Source organism: Sinohyriopsis cumingii, chromosome 1 (assembly GCF_028554795.1).
Source record: "Sinohyriopsis cumingii isolate HCF-2022 chromosome 1, ASM2855479v2, whole genome shotgun sequence".
NCBI classification, from domain to species: domain Eukaryota; kingdom Metazoa; phylum Mollusca; class Bivalvia; order Unionida; family Unionidae; genus Sinohyriopsis; species Sinohyriopsis cumingii.
This window is the reverse complement of record NC_142961.1, coordinates 41,832,128-41,849,941: the sequence shown is the minus strand read 5'-3', so window position 1 is coordinate 41,849,941 and position 17,814 is coordinate 41,832,128.

The following is a 17,814-nucleotide window of genomic DNA, read 5'->3' as shown; positions in this document are numbered from 1 at the left end:
TATTTGTTTCATTTTCTTTTTTTTTTGCTTTTAATAATTCAGAGCTTTTAGTTCCCAACAGCGGATGTTTGTTCACTAACATGTATTTTTATATGAATATCTTGATGTATGTGCCATATTAAATCATATTAAAACCATATGAGGATTGCGTGTGTGTGTGTATGTGTGTGTGTGTGATCTCCCCTTAACAAATAAAATGTGTTCATGAAGTCATGAGCAGTTATGTAATTCTGTATTGATTGTATGTTTATAATTTCTGTTGTTGTAACAGTAATAATGGGATGTTACTGAAATTATGGATTAGTCAGTAGTAGACAACTCAACAGTACTTATGTTGGATATGTTTTAAGTATATGCATTAACTTTAAAGATTGCTTGAGTTGATTCAGTTGCTGTTTCTGTCTACATTAATTGATGTACAAGAGTTTTCCAAGAATTCAAAAACAGACATCAGCTTGTGAACTGTGTATGTGTGTGATTTGGAATTTTAACATAGCTTTAAAAAAATTTCAGTCATATCACTACCACGTCTGCAGTGTGGCAGTTTATAGTGATGTCTAGCATTGGGGCATCATGTCGCAGGCATATGGCATGATGTCCCACCCAGTCACATTATCCTGACACCAGGCTGACCAGTCCTAACACTAACCTCTTAATGTTGAGCACCTAGCAAGGCAACTGTTAGTACCATTTTTATAAGTCTTTGGTATGACTTGGCCAGGGATTGAGCCCATGACCACCCACATCCTAGACTGACAGCTGGTGAACTGAATGAGATATCCTGGAATGGTGTATGATGCCTTTGTAACCATAAAATCAGCATATATCTCACTAATGGGAGAGTGTTGGCGTGAGTACCATCACTTGTCAGTCTTGATATATATTTTTCTTCCAGGCTGGTGTGTTATACCATTAAACAAATGTTTCCAATAACTTGGTGGATTCAGAATGTCTTTAAAAAGTTATCTTATAGTTTAAAGAATATGTCTTCTGTTTGAACTATTTCACATTTTGATCATCACTTAAAATGATGACCCGTAACAAATCTAAAGACTTTATTACACAATTGTCTGGACAACAACAGTCAAGCAACAACCATAATACATGTACCCAAACTAATGTACTACAAATAATTTCAATGCATTTGCGTTTTCATTTAAAACATATAAGTAACTTTTTTGTATATTATCCCCAAAATGTTAGTGAATTGTGCATTTTTTTTTACAAGGCTCCCTTTAGTTTAAAAAAAAAATAGTTTTATCCATTTCTTTTACATTAGTAACCAAACTAAAAAAAATAGTATTAATACTAATGACTATAATAAAAGTAGCAGTTGAATTCAACATTATAACTGTCTTGTCAAGAAAATAGTCACATCCTGTAACCTGATAAGGTATACCATATACATGTAGGTGAATCATTCAAGGGAGTTAACTGAGGGGAACTGTGTAACCAACAGTTATGATACCTGGCTAACCAAGGGATGGGGTATATGAGACTTGTACACATCATAAAAAAATATATCAGAGGAGATCACCCAGATGTTGCATGATAGTCATGGAAATTTTACATTCCAGATTTATCTAAGTGTATCAATTACACAAGATTTAAAAATAAACAATGGTTTTGTAAAATATGTTAAGCTCATACACCAGTTGAGCCAATTGGATGCTCTTTCATTTGTGGTATGTCTGTTAGTTAGCATAAGTTTGTAATTGCTACTCATCCCAAACTACTTAGAGAATTGCCATGAATCTTAACACAAACATTCATCAATTGGTCTAGTCAATCCTAAATGAAAATGGTGCTGTGTGGACATCAAAAAACCAAATGCAGCTGTCATCATCAAGATTTTGTTATCACTACTCCTCCTGAATGGATTGTCATATCAACATAGGATTTTAACTAAAAGACTTGTTATGATGTCTAGTTGGCCTAAATGAAAATGGTGCCAATCTGGCATTCAGTATACCTGCCACAGTGGCCTTCTTGAAAATTTTGTTATATGTACTCCTTCTATATGTACCGATATTACACTATTCTCCAAACAACATGGGGTTTTCATTAAAGTGTGTGTGTCTGTGTGATTTGGATTTTTAACGTAGCTTTAACAATTTTTCAGTCATATCGATACGATGTCTGCAGTGTGGAAGTTTATGGTGATGTCTAGCACTGGGGCATCATGCCGCAGACATGTAGCATGATGTCCCACCCGTTCACATTATCCTGACACCAGGCTGACCAATCCTAACACTAACCTCTTAATGCTGAGTGCCAAGTGACGCAGCTGTTAGTATCACTTTTGTAAGTCTTTGTTATGACTTGGCCAGGGATCGAACCCACGACCTCCCACATCCAAGGCAGATGCTCTAACCACTAGGCCACCAGAGAGGTTTTTCATTAAAGAACTTCTGCAATGTCTGATTAGTCCAAAATAAAAATGATTTCAGTCTGATGTCTAGTTGGCTCACCATCCTGAAAATCATAATATCTCAACTGATTCTGAACAGAAAATCATTTTGATTTTGTATGCTATCCAGTTGGTCTTGAATGAAAATGGTGACAACGTGACATCAATGCGGCCTCCACACATTGACCATCTTAAAAATCTTGTCATCGATACTCCTGAATGGATGGTTGTAGCAACATGAGATTTTCACTGAATTACTTCTTTTGATGTCTAGTTGGTCCTGAATGAAATAGTGCCAATCTGATATCCAATCTGGCCACCATATCAGCATTCTTATCAGTATTCCTTCTCAATGGAAAGTCATACTGACATGGGGTTTTCATCAGTAGCCTTTTTATGATGTCTGGTTTGTCTTAAATGCAAATCGGATGTTTGATATGGCTACCACAGTGACCATCTTACCACAACATTTCCTGAATCAATGGTTTCATCAGCATATGTTTTTCCCTAAAAGACTTATGTTTTGTTGATCCTAAATTAAAGTAGTGCTGGTCTGATGTCCAGTATGTGCCCATCTTGTAACTCATGCTTTTACTAATTTGCTTAGATGGAAAGTCATTTTGACATGGGGTTTTCATCACAAGAGTCCTTATTGTGTCTAGTTGGTCCTAAATGAAATTTACTAACCCTTACAAAAAGCCACCATAAGGACTATCTTAAAAATATTCTTATCTCTGCTGCATCAAAATCGATGACTATATCAAAATGGGGTTGTTACTTTATGATACAGATTTGGTCCTAAATGAAAATGGTGCCAGTATGGCTGCCATGATGGCTGTATTGAAAATATTGTTGTTACTATCAATGAATGAATGGTAATTATGACATTATGTTTTCAATTAAAAACTTCGGAGATAGTTTCAATGCTCAGCAGTTTGAAGAAAGAAAAATTGGTCAAATCTTGAATCCCAGGAAATTCTTTTCACCCAGTAGAGCACCAGTCTATTCAAGCAAGTCTTGTTGTATTGCACTCCAGTTAGAACTTTTGGAATATTTTTTTTCATTGTTTAAGTCACTGATTATAGAAATTGGTATATTTTGTAAAAATATATATTGATAGGTTTTCCAGGTTCTGCCATCTTATTGAGAAATAAGAACTTGGTGATGAGTTTTACATATTTTTCGTCATACATCAGAGGGAATGAACTGAATTTTAGCTACATCTACTTAGTAAACCAACAACTGTTAACTTTGAAACTCTAATGGGCTACATGTGATGCTTTTAGACTTAATTGGATGAGAGCAAGTTTGCAAATTTGTTTTATTAACTTCACATGATAATATTGCATCAGCTAGTCATTTTATCTATTCACACAGTGCAATTTGCATCATTTATACTTTTGCACGTTCAGTTATAAGCTTTAATAACCTTGCCCCATGTCGGGTTTTTGGTAAATAAAATATCACAGACACGAGTTTTTTTTTACTGTGCAACAGTTTTATCCCAGTTATAGTATTTAGAGTTATAAAACAAAATTGCAAGAGATCTGATCGTTGACAGCCTCCATGTTTATCTAAAATTCAGGCGAGAATAATGGACTAACTCTCTATGCTTATTTTCTATGACCACGCGGGAATCAAATGCATGTGACATTTAAAGCACATCAAATTCAAGGCAGTTAAATCACCTGAATGCTTCTATCCATTTTTTTACCTGATTTACCTTTGAAGACTTCTTGATATTGCCTCATCCTTTAATTAACAGCTGACTATAGTATTTGTTGTAGATTTTACTACCAGCTCTCATTAAAATGATAATATTTTATTTTATTTTAATGGGAATAACTAATTTCATCTGATTAGAAACAGTTGTTTTCAAGCACTACAGGCATTAATGCATAGGAACCTATATTTTCTACACAGAATAATAGATGATTAAAAAGGCAATCTTGAATCTGTATGATGACAAGTATGGTATTTGATTGGTATTCTAGATTATTGAAGTAATATTGAAATTGGAACATTTGGCAGAAAATAAATTCACCAGCTTAATAGTTAACTAAACTGCAGGCTTTGTGTTACAATCGCTATCAGCAATAAGAACATTGTAAAATCTTAATATGCTTGTTATAGACTATAAAAATCATATGATGATGATGATTGTAGCAACCATTACAATACAAATTTATCTATCACCAACACCATCATCACTATCATTTTAATAATTATTATTATTATTATTATTATTATTATTATTATTATGAAACACACAAAATCAATTATAGACATGGGAGCCCTGTTGATATCCATAATTCTGTCTGATGCAAAATTTTGTTAACAAAACTAATCCCCAGTGTATTGGATTGCAGTGAAGATGCATATGTCAATAAATCACTTTTCTCACACAATTTTTATATGTCTTTTTGAGTTGTTTTCCTTTTGGACTTGGCAGCATCTTAAGAACACAACTGTGTCTGAATTGTATTGGATAGGCATGATATTTGGTGAATGTTATGGTCATCATCGGAATATCTGCAAACATACCAATCACTTTGTTCCCACAATCTTCATTGGAGTTACTACCCTTTTTGTTTTGCAGATGAATGAAGTGCATAGACCAGGGACACATTTTTGTTAGTGCAAATATTTTTGTATGGATTGCCATGAAAGTTAATTATTGCGGTCATCACCTAAAGATAGTCATTTCTATAAATCACATTGTGCACACAATTGTTATAAGAGTTATTGCCCTTTTTGACTTGCAGCTAAATACATTGTGTGGCAGATTCTTATGAGCACAATAAGTCTCACAATTTGCATTTGATCACCATGAAACATGGTACAGTATATGTTATGGTAATTATCTTAATATATGCATATTGACAAATTACTTTGCAGTCTTGTATTGCAGATAGTATGACTAGTGCTGAAGATTTTGATGGATCACTGTCAAAGTTTGTCCATATTATGATCCTTTGCTGATGTACGTATCAACCAATCAGTGTGCTCATGTGATTTATGACTTGGAGGGATTTACCCCGCTCAAGCCTATGGCATGTCCTCTACAAGCAGTTACTTAGAATAGTTTGCATTTCTAATAATATTCATGTTTCTACATTTAATGCATTTTTTAGATGTTTCATGGTGTTAGAACAGACAAAATGCTCAAGCACTTTGAAAAGAACACTTTTGAATGAGATTGGGCGGTAATTACAAGCCTTTGCATGACCATGTTTTGAACAGTTGGTATGTATTTGCAAGAGCCTATTCCTTTGGGATGTTGCAAATTTCCAAAGATTGTTGACAGAGGTACCTAAGCACCATTACTATAGTATTCATTATTTTTGTGTTACTAGTATATTATTCATTTTTGGGACTTTTGGGAAGTTACATGGTGAAGCCATGTCACTGAAGTGTTCTCGATATTCTACTGTATATCAGGGTTATACTTTACAACACAATTATTTGCGAACGATGTATTTGCGAACGATATAATAGAAATATACATTTAGAATGAACATGGGTCATTCAGGTATGGAAGAATAAAAAAGTTAGTTCACAAGAAACGTCAAAATGTGAAAAATTTAATCATGGACAGATAATGACAGTTAAATGACAGCTCAGCAAGGCAAGGCAGGTATAAGGGTCTTTGTAAACTACTATTTCGGTAAATATGGCAGCTCTGAATCACCTGCCCTTAAGAATTTTTGAGATTCGAACCTCTCATTTAGTTCACTGCAAATGAGAGTTGTGCAATGAACATGAGCATACTATAAAACTGCATACACTTTCTTGCAATCACTGGTTGCAATACAACCTCCAAGCTAGACATAAGCAACAAAGTGCAGCATGGGAAAACATTTTGCAGAATTATGATCCTTTAATAAGCATCTTGATCACACAGTGTCGATGTCTAGAAGTACTCTTGCAATCAAGCGATACTCCATTGACACATGAAGAGACTGCATTGCCATGTAATGGTGTGATGTCAGGCACACTCTATAATTCTACTCTCCAATCCAACACAGCAGGATGTGATCCATGATTGAAGGACGGCTAGTACCAGAGCTAATGTTCTTGATACTAATTTAAAGGCAATATTTATGAAATAAGTCTTCTACTTAAAGAATATGACCCAATGCCTGTCAGCCTTCAGAAGACCATAATGTAAAACCGTGCATAATCTACAAGAGTTTGTCAAGAGATACTGAAAAGGCCACTGGAGGAGCGTCCATCTTTACAAATAACAAGACTCCTCATGGATAAATTAATCTAGATACCACATTACAGGCTATATCCTTCCTTGTATCCATCCAAAAATCCCATACACTTCTTTCGGTACATCTTTCTCTAAGCGGTCCATTCAATGCGAACTTGACCATTCTATTCAACTGTTGCCAACACCATTGGTTCTACTTCGCGACTTTAATGGACCCAATACACTGTTGGGCAGCAAAAGTATCAACGACAGAAGAAAGAAAACAGGAGGCATTGTTTCAATGCAGTCTTTACCTTATTTGTGATAAGCCGATTATGTCAATAATGATAATCCTAACAGAGATCCTACTCATTCTTTGATCTGATTATCATCGATTCAGCTGGTTAGCATGTATTCTCTTAGGAAAATGGCTACGACATCTGTGGCAGTGACCACATTCCAATATACAACAGTAATGCTCCAAAATCTCAAGGATTCTTGCATATTGGATATATCTAACCCTCTGCAAATCAGATTTGACAGAGTAGCTTTTGGCAAATGTGGTGGATCCGACACTCATTTTTACAACATACTCTGGGAATACAATACCAAACATTAAATGTGCCAACATAGTATGATTTGATAATACATAAAAGGACGCCATCAAGGAATGGAGTCCAGTACTTTAAAATTTCGATTCCATATCGACAGCTGGAAATCATAATAAATATTGCATGCAGTGAGTTAAAGCTCATCATACCAAAAGAGAAAGCAAGAGGAAAACTTGGTACCTGTGTTAAAAGCTCGCTCATCAGTATAAGTATGTTGTGAAATATCAATTGCACAAATACAACAGCTGTATCAAACACTTAAATAAATCAAACAAAATGGCCTATTCTAAGCTTGAAATTTCAAACACATTGGCAGAAACATTCTCCAAAAGCTCCTCACAAGAGAATTATTCTGAGTAATATATCCGTGTAAAAATCTGAAAGAAAAGAACCGTTTAAATATTAAATCTGCTAATGCGGAAGTTCACAATAAAACTTTCGCTCTTGGATGATTACATGACATTTCAGCGGGACTATATGATATCCACTATCAGCTTTTGAAACACTAGTCAGATACCACTTTCAATACACTACTAACAATTTGCATTAATATTCAGAAACTGGATACTTCCTGTGGTTCAGGTGAGAAGTAACAGTGATACATTTACCTACATCTGGAAAGGACAAAAGCATCCCATATCACTAGCAAGGGATATTAACAAGAATATGGTATAAACAATGAATGACTGGCACCTCTAGTATTTTGAGTTCAGCTAACTTCTGTCAGACTTTCAATGTGGCTTCAGATTTCAGAGACACAATTGACCATCTAGCCAAATTTGAACCATTTATTAGTGAACCTTGGATATATAGCAGCTCTTATTTCTTACTTGGAGAAAGCTTTAGGACACTACATGGAAGTATGGCATTATAAACGACCTATTAGACCCGGTGCTAAGAGTCTGTCTGACTATATTTCTTTCAAACATTTCGAGCATTAAACTTTTCAGTGTTACGGTGCTCAAGACCCTTGCAGAAAGCTATACTCAGGATATGGCTGTACATCATGACAGTACATCGTCAATCACCCATTTAAACATAAAAATCAACAGCATAGTAAAATGCTTTAATCTAGGAACTGACTGCATATATTTTGTCTGCTATAGCTCAAAGAAGAGTGTGCATATTAATGAACTGCCACTACACATATTTTTAAAAGAGGTCAGAAACGGTAAGAAAAAATTATTCCAAATCATGTTTATATGTATGCCTTCCTATAACATAAAATTCGTGATGACCCAAACTCTATCATGACGGTTCTCTTAGCCTTGATGTTGCAGATGCCAACAGTTTAAGACTTTTTGGACCGTAAACCAACTCTCCTTCCTCATATTAGATACCTCAGGGACCAATATCGAAATGCCTGAATTTAATGAGTTCTAACAAACAATGATTGAGGATCAGACAGGAAGGTCTTTCTCAGGTTATACTAGGCATGAGTGGATCCAAATTTTGACCATGGTTCGATCGTATAGGCATCTTTTTGCAATTTTTGCCTGCATATGCTTAATCCGTTGAATCCAAAGAGACTTGGATGATGTGAGATTTCGATCTTCTACTTCATAAGGTATGTATGCCTCATTGCTGAAGCAAGTCTACCATCACTTTGTCTTCGAAGAATGAAACTGGCTCTTCAGTACGCTATCAAAGTATCCTCTAATGATAATCTGCCCATTGCGTTATGTCATGTCGTCTTAACCAATATTGCTATATTAGTTGTTCCTAAATCACCTTTTATACGTCAACAAGAACGTGCTCAGAAGGCTTTATCTGCCTAATTTTTTTCATATTTTCTCTTTTCTTCATCCGGCAGGATTATGTTGACTTGCCGTTAAACCCTGTGAATACATACATACATACATACATACATACATACATGACCGCTCCGGTGGCCTAGTGGTTAGAGCGTCCGCCTCGGAAGCGGGAAGTCGTGGGTTCGATCCCCGGCCGAGTCATACCAAAGACTTACAAAAATAGTACTAACAGCTACCTCGCTTGGCGCTCAGCATTAAGAGTTAGCGTTAGGACTTGTCGGCCTGGTGTCAGGATAATGTGACTGGGTGGGACATCATGCTACATGTCTGCTGCATGATGCCCCAATGATAGACATCACTATAAACTTCCACACTGCAGACATCGTAGCGATATGACTGAAAAATTGTTAAAGCTACGTTAAAAATCCTAATCACACACACAAATACACATACATACATACATAAATACATTTTTTTCTTCAGTTATTCTGTTTTAGATCGGAATATATTTGTTGAAACCTTTGTCGTCACTTCTTCATACCAAAATTCACTTTATGGTAACACTGCAGTTGACATCTTATTCATCTAATGTTGACAGCAACTGATACTGCTTAGCTGATGTAGCCATATAATGCATGGACTAAATTGACTTCACCTTTCACATTAGGTACAGATCAAGATATCATTCCACCTAGGAATGGCTGAACATATAAAAGAGATTGAATATTTCCACAGATTGTGAAACTTGAGGATATTACAGTTAACATTCTTATCTGCTTTTCTGGGCAAAATTCTGAACATATGACCTTGAAATCTTGAAGTAAAAATTGACATGATGCGTTATTTCTTTCGTTTTATCTCCTCAATCTACCCTTGATACATCAACCTTGAATATGTCATCACGAAGCTCCTTGATTAGGTCAAGGATTAGTGGGAGAAGCAGAGACCTCCGGGCTTGAATTGCGAGTGTGTGCCTCCGCCTTGCTCAGGCATTATTTAACAATAAATGTATGAACCCTGGAGTTTGTTCATGAATAACGACTTTCTTCTAAGACAGTCTCTAACCCCAATGCTCACTACAATTATCCGTAACCATTCTGTCTCTCATGTTGATAATAAAACTCCATATCAGAAACACGAGACAAACATCCCATCTGCACGCTATCGCTGATCATACAGCGTTACTTAAACCCGCCACCTTCAACGGAATGAACAAAACCCATTGCCTGTTTCTCCTAAGTAAAGGAGATGACGCTATTTGACAAAATGTACACACCTAAAGTTAAAACCATCAACACTGTCAAGTACTACTTTTTAGCCCACTTAGTAAATGTTAGTTCAAAAACCATAGGATATGTTTAAATTTAAAAATAATAACGTATGTATTTCGCGCTGACTTCCCGTTATAACACTGAAGGCGTCAAAATATGGTTTAGCAACAACATGTTTGGATTCTGGAAACCCGAATAACACTAAAGATTCTTGTTATCAACTTGTAACAAAAGATAGTTCTTAAATTTATTTGTGTAATGACCGTTTAGACAATGTCATTTTCCTTTAAAAGTATTACCTTCAATATGTATATATTTTTATACTATGGTTTGGGAATTTGGGAAGGTTTAGTCTGAATTTAACGTTCGCCTTAAGACATGCAATTCCGTGACTGTGCTATCGGACCTAATCTCTCTTTCATTTTCTCTTCTTAGCTACCGCCATTCAACGTCCCCATCAAACAGACTGTACACTAATAAGCACCATTCCTGGTCGTAATGCTGACTGAGGTGCTGGATAACTTCTACTGATAGGTCACAATTTACATGCATCGACCTTGGTATTAATACCGCAGTGTTACAAGCGAAGTGAAATTTATTGACTTGAACAGAAAAATCCGGAAAACAGGAAACATTGTTTCATTGCACCTTAGAAGTTCGATTTAAAATTTTAATTCTCGCCGAGTGACTTTGCATTTACGAGCACATTTGAAGACTATTTGACTGTTTTATTTATCCACTTAAGTTCAACCTTTCTTATAAAGGATTGTCCCAGACTCCCACTTCTCACCCAAGTCAGGATGAAAAATGTAATAGATTTATCGACATAAGTATTATAAACCACACTATACCAGAATGCAACAAAATCATGCCGTACATATATATTGTTTATCCATTTATAGGTATTGGCATATAGCATATACCGGAGAAGGGCACTTCGGGTTTACCATGATTTTACTTTACGATACAATTTATGCATCACAAAACATAGTTATGGTGGATTTCCCATACTTGTTTTCTACACATAAATTTTATATATTTGCTTGAGGCCTTTGCTTATGATCGAAGTTGACATGTATGGAAAACAGATGCTCCCATTGATGGAGCTTAATATTAATTCAGATTATTTTCAAAACCTGGTAAATTATTGTCGTAATATTAGTGCTATAGATTCTGATCATGGTTATGCAGCTTATTTGTTTATTATTACATTCGCTGTTTTATGACTGAAATCAGTCCGCATGTGTTGTTGCAGGCGTCTTGATATACAGCAACGGCAGCCGACGGACTCGGCCAACTAATCAAAACGGTTTTTCTACATCCCGCTTCGGGACTTAGTTGCATTACATTCAACAGGAGACACCTTGCGTCGGAATGCAGCCGAATTTACAATAACAACTCATGTTACTTGTAAAATCATGACAGGGTGATGGTGATGTTTAACAAACAATGCATCTTAGTAACTATTTATTAAGATATTGAGATCTGACATGTTTATTATGTTTCAAAAATGTGCCTGAACTTTGAAATACTTCTATGGCTTGATTACATTCGGTCGCTTGAGCAGGTCGATATTCTTCACACTATCACGACACATTTCCAGGTTAGAATGTATTTGCACGACTTTATTAGGAAATATGAAGACGTACCAACCTCCACTTCGTTACACTATACATCTCATATTAATAATAATAATAATAATAATAATAATAATGTGCACGTAGCATAGCGCATACTCTTTAGAAGCTCTATGCGCTTTACAATATTAGATAACACATAAAAACATATGCAAAGACAAGATTTAAAAAACCACCATGAAAATACAAAGTTAAAGAATGCTGTCAATAACTAAGTAAAGATTAAACCTTTCAACAAGGGAATCGAAATGACACCGTTCGTCGGAATGCAGCCGAAGTTACAATAATAAGTCATGTTAATTGTAAAATCATGACAGGGTGCTGATTCTATTTAAGAAGAAGTCAAAGAAAGATTGCAAAGCATCTAACGTCTTCACTACGTACAGATCATGTTTGAAACCTTTTCCATTTTTCTTGGAACAGGTCAGAACTCCACGAAATGCAGTTTTCTATTCTTAATAATCGATATAGCAACAAAGATGTGAGTCACGAACATTTGTGAGCACAGAACAAAACTGGCCCTCAAATTTGAATGAAACAAAATGTGATATATTATGACTAGTTATTTCAAAATTAGGTGCACATAATATTTCGTTGTCGTTTTTATGCATTTATTCATCTCTTCATTCTAACATTCCAACAAATTCCTCGAAACCGTGGCAGTTTGCATTTTCTACGTTACACTTCATGAAATGTACTCTTCTACAGAGTAGAAACATGAGGCAAATTCAGTTTTATCATTTTCGTTAAACATCGCTGTACGCAATGGCTTGTTCTATTATTTCACATAGGATAAACCTCTTACTTTGTTGAGTTAGAACTGTACCTAACAAAAACTATTTGAACTATAAGAATACAGTATTTATCAATTTTCTTTACAACACTGGGTAAAGACGAGGTTATAATAATGTTTATTTGACTTCTTCGTGTAACATTCATATGCTGTAATGTTTAATTATCAGAGTTTTTGCTGCATTCCAGTAGTATTAATTAACATGATACAACGAATATAAGGTAGTATTAACTGACATGATACAACGAATCTAAGGTTTAATACTTTTTCAAATCTAGTGCTTACAGACTTGTAATTTTTTATATTATAGCTGTTTCTATTTTTTATTTTATCTGGAGATTCTGAGTTGAACCCAGGCCAATTATCTATATCCGATTAGATTAATCCGATTCGTATATCTGAAATACTGATCACTGATGTCATCAGCGGATAGTACCTTATTTTCGTACATTTAAATATAAGATCGGTTCTCCTGAGATTAGATTTCGTTGCTTCATGTTGTTATGATTTCGGCATTAATGAATTTACAGATTCATCTCTGTAGAATTACTGACGATGCTTATGTTAGACTGTTATCATACACCAATTAAGTGTCATCGAACAAATCATGGTATAGGTGTAATGGTCTGAATTTCACAACATTTGATTTTCGAATCGTGTACTGATCTGTTGACACGTAACCTTGAAGAGATAGGATATAAATAAGTGTTAAAAGGTATGAAATATCTGTTACTTGTAATGTACCATCCTTTATCTTTGCCATCACACTTCTAGGATTCGTTGAATATCATCAGTCATCATGGCTTAAGTGTCTGTGATAATATTATATTTATTGGTGATTTAAACCAAGACATATTCAGTGCAGAATTCAGGAGTCTCAAAGAGGCGATGATGCTTAATGGCATTCAATAATATAATAACTTAGCTGACCATCCTATTGTTAAATCTCCAACCATCAGTGTTCTCCATTCTGGAATTATCTCTGTAAATGCGAATGTATGTGATCACAAGGCTTCGTATTTAATTAATCGGCTGTATTTAAAATCTTCAGCTTGTTATAAGAGAGAAATGTGGTTTTATGAGAAAGCATATTTTGACAAATAGAATAATCCGGTAAGAGATATTGACTGGAAGCTAAGTTAGGGACTTGTGGTGACGTCATTGTTGCCATTGCAATTTACTCGCATATGAACTTGCTCAAGAATGTGAGCATTCAATTACATTTGGTATGATATCACAATAAAAAGCACCGGCAGAAAGCTTGACAACATGATAAAAGCTATTATTAGTAGCTGTCAGAATCACTGAAAAAATATACAAACAACTGCATAAGAAAGTCATTAACCAGAAAAAAATAGCTTAGAAAAAATGTATTCGTAACTTGAAATATTTGCTGTATCTTATCTCGCTGACCAATTACTACTACTGGTTGGCAAGACAAACATGAATAATGTTACAAATATATTACTTTTATTGGAATTAGGGCTAGATTCTCAACAAGTAGAATCTTCTTCTTATTTTCTTCTGTTTATGTTTGAAATTCACTCCCATATTCAATAAAATATGAAAGTAACTATTCTATTTCAGAAGTAAAACAGAAGCAATGACAAAATACATCCTGCTCACTTTTAGTTTGTGACAGGAAATTATATATTCTGCATGATATAATTTGAAATAACATGATATTGTAATCATTTGAGAGTTAATCCATTATGGTTTGTGGTGAGGATGCACAAAATGCCTATAATATCATATTTTCTTGCAAATACTGTATTGTACGGCGTAGGAAATCGCTTGAAAATAATCTATATTATATTTATAAGCCAGCGACTACAAATAATTTGTAAGATGGAGCATCTGATTTTTTCGGCGAATATTCATGCTTATTTAACTTATTTGAAGAAAGAAAGAAAGAATATATATATATATATATATATATATATATATATATATATATATATATATATATATATATATATATACACACACACACACACACACGAATCGCCTGTTAAAATGAAGGAGTGTTTGCAAATATTGATAAAGAAATATTTGATATTCTATGTCGTTTTTAGCTGTTGATTGCTTTGTATATTGATCTGGTGTATGTACAGTTTTCCAGTTTCTGCCACGATCATTAATAGGTTCATCTCTTTCCTCTCCCTCTATCTTTTTCTCATTTTCCCTGAAACACGTATGGTTGCATTTAATTATATGATTCAACTACATTTAGGACAATAAAGTATGTTTAAACTAAACTAAATCAGCAAAAATGTTAACGTCGCACGTGCAACTAACTATACGCAGCTCACTCATAATTAAGTGTTTCCAAGTGTTGCAATCAGACGACTTGTGCTCCTAATACAAATTGTTCCACATTCGAAAGATGTGTGAGACCCAATCGTAAATCCAAGACATTCATCCAAAAACAGTGCGTATTGCGAGTCTACAAAACACAAGTCTCGTTTGCACAGCCTTAGCGTCCATAAAGTGTTCATAATACTAAAAGTTAAAGTTGGAAACGGAAGAAATGAGTTGATTTAGATGGTGAGACAAGGGTTTTAAATACATTTGTGAATTATAAAGAATAAGTTCTCACATTAGTTAAAAACTTAATTTTGAAGGGAATGCTGATCCAGGACCAGTGAAGTTTACGATAAAATGTGAGTAGGATCGTATAATAATGTTGACTACATGTTTACAGAATCGTTTCTCTGAAGGTGACTATAAATGTGTTTCCTAGGTTCCTACCATTTTTCATTGCACGAGTTTTTGATGTCAAATACGGTCTTAAAGCTATGATAGAACGTACATTATTCTGATTTATCTACCCTGCAGTCGTGATTTAAGTGGACAGATCAACAGTTGAGCACAAGTATGTACCAAACAATACATGTCGGTTTATGCAATATCGTGATAGCGATTGAAGTTATAAGAGCTCAATTAGTACTTGAATAAAATGTGAGAAAATCAGATATTAAATTTGTAACGTTCAATGGCTACTAACAATGTTATAATAATGACAATGGCCAACGCTTTCTAGTGTCATCTTGTAGCATTTGCCATGGCAATCGTACAAATTAAACTGTATCACAAAAACAGTGCTAATAATGAACAGGGATCAATTCGTAGAAAATTAAGATCGATGATAAATGTAATCACGGACTATCCTCTTTTATATGCGTTTATGTTTGTTACTTTTCGAAATCTATCGTTTTACAGTGACGCAACTGCTTTGATAACGTGTGTGTGTGGGGGGGGGGGGGGGCGAGCTGACTGCATGAGAGATAATACATTAAGAAAACAATTCTCCATACAATAAATCATGGCTGTTGGGGAATTACAAAAGAGGATGCCATAGATTATTCGCCTAATTTTGAGACAGCTTTTTCGTATTATTAAATACATTCATCCCGTCGGACTAATTACTTCCGTTTCCATGGCAACATATCATCTAGGTTTGACGTCATGGATACCAGAGAGAAAATTATTGTCCCTTGTTGTTAATTTACGTTATCGTTATGGGGAAATATTGGCAAGCAGTCTGATGATCAGTTGTTTGGTTCTAATAATTTGTAAGTGCAACTCTGTTAATACTTGAAAAATAAGGAATGCCATACCTTTCAGGTTCTAATAAAACAATCCACTCATTATGTACACCCACACACAACTTTATATTTTCTGTTTAGGTCCGTTCTGGAATAAAAGCTTACTACATTATCAATTACTTTAATTAACTATTATATTTTTTCCAGGTAACTATCATTTTTACGAGGACAGTGAAGAGAAGTGTTTTCTAGCAACTTTGTTTTTAAATCAAGACCATCGATTTAAAAATGAACCCTGTTACATTAAACTCCCAGTTTGATCTGTATCTCTTCCAGCAATCCTTTGTACATCAGTAATTTAGTTTGGTTTGGAGGAATTTAAGATATTTATAATCATGGTATCTCCCAAGAGTTTATGTAATGATTACTATCGATTTCGATTGACCGTAGCATTTCTCTTTGATGCTCCCATGCAAAACAATTCATTTAACAGCAGCAACAGTGCGCTTACATGGTCGCGAGTCCGGCAGGCTGATCATCGAGCGGTATCTTTGGTCAATCTGAATTAAATGTGAATTGTGTTAAATTTTAAAAAAGGTCAACAAAAATAATTTATGTCCTCCTGTTTCGTCGAAAGATTTACACTTGGTTGATCTCTGTAGTTACCTGTAATATAACGTGTTTTAATCTGAACGTTTCTTCGCCGAGACGATCCAATCTAATATATCAGCGGGTCTGAATTTGTCCCGTTCTTTTCATTATCTGACAACTGCTTCCCCACACGGTTGCCAAATTGAGGCCCAGAATCTTTGAATAACGCTTTGTTTTTTGTTGTTTTCCTAAACGTTAATTTTGGAAGACAATTTTCTACACTTGGGTTTTGTGTAGAATATGTTAATATGGTTTAGAAGTCTACCAACGCTACTGTTTTCTCGGCATCAGTCTGGCGGGAAGGAGAATACATTACAACGGCTCTACTCAGATTTTTTTTCTTCTCACTGCAGTTGGTTGACGATAACAGTATCAGGATATGTACAGTGCAAGCAACTGTCTCTTAAAGGAATAGAGATTAATGTTTGAGAATTTTCATTTTAGTTTCTTTGAGCTGGACATGCGATCTTCAGAGCTGACTACAATACAAAACTTTTTCTATGCTGACAAAATTTAGATAAAGCAATCTATACTGAATGAATCAATTTTAGTTCTTTTCAATTAAATCAACATTTATATTATTCTTAAGAGAATACAGGGAAATAGGCATAATTTTTTTTAAAAACACATTCTGTCGAAAACTGTCAAAAAATAGCAACTGTAATTCGCCAGCGTCAGAAAAATTCCAAGAGGCAATCAGCTTACGCAAAAGCTTTTATTATAAAAAAAAACAGACTGATAAAATAGTTTCTACAATTTTTCATTACCAGCGCCGTTCCCAAGGCAAATACAGCCGTTTTATAATTAGTATTCAACCATTTCATTGAGGAGATCTGCAAATGAGGTTTTATGATATTTTTCGATTTGCTGAAGGAACAACAATTCTCTCTTAGAACAGTCGCATGTTAGGAAAATGGAAGATATAGCCGAGCAGGGCCGTA